The sequence below is a fragment of the Schistocerca cancellata genome, chromosome 2 (assembly GCF_023864275.1).
Source record: "Schistocerca cancellata isolate TAMUIC-IGC-003103 chromosome 2, iqSchCanc2.1, whole genome shotgun sequence".
In the NCBI taxonomy this organism is placed as follows: domain Eukaryota; kingdom Metazoa; phylum Arthropoda; class Insecta; order Orthoptera; family Acrididae; genus Schistocerca; species Schistocerca cancellata.
In genome coordinates this window covers 677,130,736-677,137,409 of record NC_064627.1, presented here as the reverse complement: position 1 = coordinate 677,137,409, position 6,674 = coordinate 677,130,736, and positions in this window count along the sequence as shown.

The following is a 6,674-nucleotide window of genomic DNA, read 5'->3' as shown; positions in this document are numbered from 1 at the left end:
TGGGAAGAATAAGGTAACCACTGTCCTATGTTTTATTACCAAGTAGAACTGACAATTTCCCACCGTTTCAGGTGCGGAGTTGTAAGATAGGTGCACCAGTCTTTGACAGTATAGTATTACATATATTTCATACACAGTTCTCAACATATTACTTTAAAACATGTTGATTCATAATTTAGAGCTCCCTTGGGGATTTAATGAATACCATGATTAATTTTTTATGATAAAATTGTTTGTAATACTTTTCAAAAATGTTCTGTAAGCCAAGGCTGTAGAACCAGTTTTCAATACGCAAGATTTTCATGTGTAACAGTCATTGGACAATCATGTATGCCTACCAGTCACTGACAGCTGAACACAGACTTAAAGGGTTCTAAATAATTCTATGGTAATTATAACATGAAAATATTTGAGTTACGGAACAATGCAATAAGCACTATACCATTCTCCAAACAGATCTCAGACAAAAGTCATGTGAGATACAGGTCCATCAATGAAAAATGATATGCCATTGGATTTCTTGTTCAACTATTGTTTTGTTTTGTATTGTTTCAAATGCTGTTCCATTCCCAAAAACTAGTTATGAATTTGTTGCTCAGTCACATTTTTATGGTAAGTTGTCAAGTAGTGTGTGATTTTTTTTTCAGCTAGAACTGGATGTTTTTTTCATATCCTGGATGCTCTTCCATTACTAAATGGATTTTGTCTTTATTTATTGTGTTTAATTATTTTCCACTGTACACTGTCCAGCAATATTTCTTTTGTTACCAGGACTGGATAGTGTACTTTTTAAGTTGGCAAAAGCCACTAGACTAGAATATTTCCTTCATCCTCAGTCAGTATAACACATGGGCCAAAGTTACACAGTTCAGGACTTCTGCCATTTAGTTTCTAATACAGTGCCACCCTTGGCACACCAAACTCTTTGGCTGCAGTAACCATTTGTGTGCCTGCCTGGACAGCTTCTATCATTTCTTTTGGGCCCTATACTTGCAACAAGATGCTCCACTTATTTGTTGCAGTGATCAACACATGTCAAATACTGGAACAAATCTGCATAGAAATAAAATTCCATGGGATGTAATGTAATTAATTTTGGTAACTGATATGTTTTTAATTCAATGTAAAAATAACACCATGGTTCCAGTCATTGACAGAAAGTATCTAATACTGGAACCTCACAGAAAATGATGTAACCCTCCTTAAAATTAACATCTGTGACCAATTTCATTTTTAAGGAACTGATTTACTTTTTATAGTATCATTGATCAATTCAATATAATACTATTGTTAAATGTAACTTCTAAATATTGTTCATCACCCATTAAAGAAGAGCCTTCTCGTAACATTTGTCTTTATGAACATAGTGAAAAATGCTTTCAAAACATCAGCTTCACAATTCAGAATTCCTCCAAAACAGCTGAGTGTTCAGATTCTGCTAACCTACAATGTTGCTGTATAGTAAGACATAAAATTTGCTATACATGTACCAATGAGAATTTCTTTCTTCATTAATTAACAAAGCTGACATAAACATCAAAGACTGGAACCTTGGGTGTCTGTGGGAATTTACTGAACAGGGTGTGCAATTCTAAAACTGCCATTAATGGTATAGCTGATTCAGTGAGTGTTGTGCTCCAAGATGAAAATGCAAAACATATAGTAACTCAAAGGAGTGACAGGCAGACTTCCTTGATAACTGGCAGGTTAGTATATTTCATTGAGGTACACAAATTATGTAATTTTATATTTATATTATTAAATTACGGATGCTGCTCAATTTTTAAATAATGATACTAATTTTTATCTGAGTATCTAATGAGTTAGGATATAAATCTACATACACAAAACATATTTTATTTATAAGCCAATACTATTAGGCTGACAGCAAAAATAAAAGATCTGAAATAATGGTAGGAGAAAAAAGAACAGAACTGAGAAATTCATATGGGAAATCAACAAATATAACTAACAAAAGATATCATTGAGCAATGCTCCTCAAAGTGGAATGCAGGACATAAACTTTAAAACTATCAGTATTTAACTTTGATGCAATCTGTAACACTTTGCATACAAAGCTTCACATATGATCCTTTAAATGAATTTCTTACATTATCTTCATGATTTCTATTTATTAATGTTGACTTGAGATAATTAAAGCTCAAGCAAATTGTTTTGCAAGCTACATTTTTTTTAGTTTTTTATGTAACCACACCCCACACCCAACATTCAATTACATGAATGTGACAAAACCTCCCAAAATTACCTTCATATTGGCCTAAATAACTGACTATTAACATCTTAAGACTGAACCACGAGTATCTTCACCTCCCTAGCTAAACACCATACTATGCAGCAGCACTCACTGGACTGCCAAATTTGTAACTCTGCAGCTGTATGTTGTGCTGTTTTGCACCCAGTAGAGGTTAAGAGGATTTAAAAAGGACGTACTTTTACTTTAAAAAATTCCAAGCTTTTTTTCTCTCTTTTTTAATTCAGAAAATGGAGCTTTCTCTTTTGCACTGTTGCTCTTGAATCCACACATAAAGCATGAATGAGCAGGCATATAGCATACCATGGCCTATTTTTTTCAGGATTTATTACAATTCTTCTTACATATAAAATAAATTCACTGCCTCTCCCCATCTTCTTGCAGATACCTATGACTAGAGTACAGGGTGCCCATAAAGTATGTATCCATTTTCATTTTCCAGATGTGCTACAACAAAATAAACATTATATTTAGAGAAAGTAGCTAATACTGCTCAATATGTCCACCTTTATTGGCAAGACCCTATTCCTATTGCCTGGTGGTTGCGTGGAACACACGCTGTAACATTTGGGCGGTTATTAGAAAGCATGCCTCTCAAATTCACCATTTCAGTACATTCAAATGTGGCACTCTGGTAGCATAAACTAGGCTCTTGATAAAAACCCATGCAAAAAAGTCCAGGGGACCAAGATCGGGGGAGCGAACAGCCCACATGTGATCTGCAGCTCTTCCTATCCAGCTGTTAGGAAAGGTGTCATTCGGCCCGCATCTCGTGGTCGTGCGGTAGCGTTCTCGCTTCCCACGCCCGGGTTCCCGGGTTCGATTCCCGGCAGGGTCAGGGATTTTCTCTGCCTCGTGATGGCTGGGTGTTGTGTGCTGTCCTTAGGTTAGTTAGGTTTAAGTAGTTCTAAGTTCTAGGGGACTGATGACCGTAGATGTTAAGTCCCATAGTGCTCAGAGCCAAAGGTGTCGTTCAAGTAATCCAGGACAATGTTTGCATAGTGGGGTGTGCCCCATCTCGTTAACACAAGACAGAGGCAAGGATACCATCCTGTTGCAACTGTGGCTCCAAGAACAACTGCAGCATGTCCAGGTAGATTGCTCTGGTAATTGTCTTTTCAGCAAATATAAATGGACCATAGATCCTATCTTTCATAAGACCAAGCCACACGTTGACTTTGGGAGAGTCCCTTTGCCACTCAGTGCATTCATGGGGTTGCTCCTCTGTCCAGATCTGGCAATTGTGTTTGTTGATGACATCACAGACATGAAATGTCACCTCGTCGCTGAACATAACATGATTCATCAGGTCCTCCTCGGCTACAGCCCCCAACAGATCATGACACATGGCTGCTCGTACTGCATGGTCTTCATCCTCCAACTGGTGAAGCACCTGGATATGATATACCTTCTTTTAAGGGTGTAATGAAGCACTTTCCACACGGTGGATTTTGGCATGGATAGTTCACGACTCAGCCAGCAGGTAGATTCCGTTGGACTTCTTTCAAAAACTTCCCTCACATTCTGTGCAGATTGTCATCTGACTGGTGGTCGCCCAGTGTGTCTCTCATCAGCTACAGATCCTGCACGCTGGAATTTGTTGACGAGCTTCAGAATGGCAAGTCATGTAGGGGCATCCTTCCAATACTTTCTCTCAAACAGCCTCTGGACCTCAGCATAGGTTTCACCACGTAAACAATGCTCCAGAATTGTGATTTTTTTGACAATTGTTAACATTGTGATGTCTCTTCACGGTTCCTGTATAATCCACATATACGTTTTCCGCAAAATGGATACTTAGTTTATGGGCACCCTGTATTATCAAATACCAGTCCTTCCACCTCACAAACTGTATGGAAAATGTTTATAAAATATTACATGTCATCTTAAAACAATCATCATATTTTAAAGTTTAGAGCACTGGGGAAAAAAAAACATAATGATTGCAAAAGCCTGGTCCGAATCATGCATTGTGCTTAGCGGTGGAAGCAGGAAACAGCACTGTGTGAGAGAATGAACACACTGGCATATCTGAGTGGGTTAAGCATTAACTGATGCATTAGAACATTACATAAATGATTTGAAACATAGTAAACAAACCATACTGTAAAAGCACATTTTGGCTGAACTTAAAATTACTGAAAGGAATATCTGACCAAAATCGTAAGAAAAATTCTATTTGTGCCAGATTATCACTAACCTTAACCCATGTATGTAACTATTATGGGAATACTAAGACTGTCTGGTTTTTCACTTTGCAGTCACCGTTGTTTGATACAAGAGTATACAAACCCATTTTTTGGTGAGATTGGTTAGGACTATAAAGCAAACAACTTGTTAATAAAACTTTTTGACTAATTGATACAATCACTATGTGGTGTAACGAAATAGATTACAATGAATGTGCTCTTTAATCTACGAAAGCACCAACTTTAACGTCAATGATCTATTATGTCGAATGTTTTAAAAACTGTTCATAGTCATGCAATTTGTTTCCCATTCTTTTTCTACTCTGAAAATAAGGACCTTGTTGAGGCCTGTGAACACATGAATTCTAAAGATAAAACTTAAAAAAAGAAGCTGCAAACTTAAGATAAAATATTCACTAGTTCCACATAATTGAAAAGCCATTATGAGTCACTTTAAAATATGTACTTTAAAATAAGTACTTTTAATTTTATATACACACTATACCACCATCTATATACACATTAATTATATTTACATATTCTAATTTACTTCCATATCTTTCAGCATGGATTCAATTTTAGTGATTACTCCTGTTAGTTCTTTTTCGTCCTTCGATGATCTTCTTAAACTTTTTATTGGAAAATATATCTCGTATCTCCCATATTTTCAGCTTTTTTTCTGCCAAATCATCAGCATATTTCTCTACTTCACTTACAGCATCTTCTAATCTCCTCTTTTTCGTTTTCAATCGACCTATTTCATCTAACAATGCTTTTCTTTCAGAACTTTGGATTTCAGTTTGTCTGAGTTTTTTCTGTTCTTCAAGATACATTGTGTATTTTTGCCTGGAATTAACAGAGGGTAAATGAAGTTCCTTGCCCACTTCAAAATTAACTAATACTCCTGTAAAATTTAGGTGATTGTTATTACTCTTTAGGCAAAAAATGTTTCACTTAGCTATCAATTTGTTTGATGAGAAACCTCTTTCTACATCTGCATGCTCTTGAAATAAAATCAATTACTTTTTGATGACACTGTAAAGCTTCGAAAAATTTGGAGTCAAGAACTTACTTAAAGAAAATCAAGTCTTTCCTCTGAAGGATTGAAAACTTTATAAGAGATCATAGATAGATGATACTTGCCCACTTAGAAATTTATTATAATCTATCAGCAACACTTTACACTCATCTTCTCTAATAACTTCCACCTTCATAAGATTTCTTAATACCAATTTCTTTTTAGCATAACAATCAAAGCAATTTAATGCCATCTGCCTTGGCTCTAAAGAAGATAAGCTTTGGACCATTTGTGAGTTGACTGGAGATTTTTCTAGCAAGTTTTTAAATAATGAAATCAAAACGTTATGAGCATCAGAGTTTAAATTAAAGATATCTTTCTCCAAGACTTTTCTCTCAAGAAGTAAATTTGTTGCTATTAGGTTTCCTAGAAAGCCTAAACAAATTTTATGAACTTCTGTATGCATAGATTTATCTTCCACATCAAATTTTATTAGTTTGTTTGCAGATGTCAGTTTATCTGTGCTTTCTTTTATTACCACATTGAAACTTCTAAGCAGATTAAGAACAAACCTTCTTAGATTCTCAGCAAAAAAGGTAACATTGGATAACTGATTTGGTACTTTTCTAAGAATGTGGTTAACATTCTGGTAACAGATCAGAAAAAATTAAGTTTCACAGTTATCAAATTATCTTTGGTAGCTTTTTGCACTGTCTCTCAATATTTTGAATGTGGTTTTGTTAATTTGCTTTTTTTCCACACAAGAAAGATTTTCCATATCCTGCCATATCTCTAACGTCCTCTCGCTGCCGGAATATTTTCCAGCCACCTATGGCTACAAAATTCGTGTGGCATTACTGGTTGAAGACTTAAGAAATCCTCCCTACATGAAGGAGAATCCATGAACAGCCAGTAAATTACTGTAAACAAAGCATCTAGACTTTGCCACTCTGTTTCCTTTCTTAAAAGCATTATTCATCTTATGCAGACCACAGCAGCCAAAATTAAGCACCTGTTTATTGAGCTCTTGATTTAAATTTCCTTGAATCATTCTGAATAGTTTCCACTTAACAACTGGGCCATCCATTGAAATCTGAATTAACTTTCGTAAGTCCAGTTTATTTGTTAGAACATAAAATGTCATATAGTATCCTCAACAGTACTGTGACCTAGGAAAGCAGAAAATAGATATTGT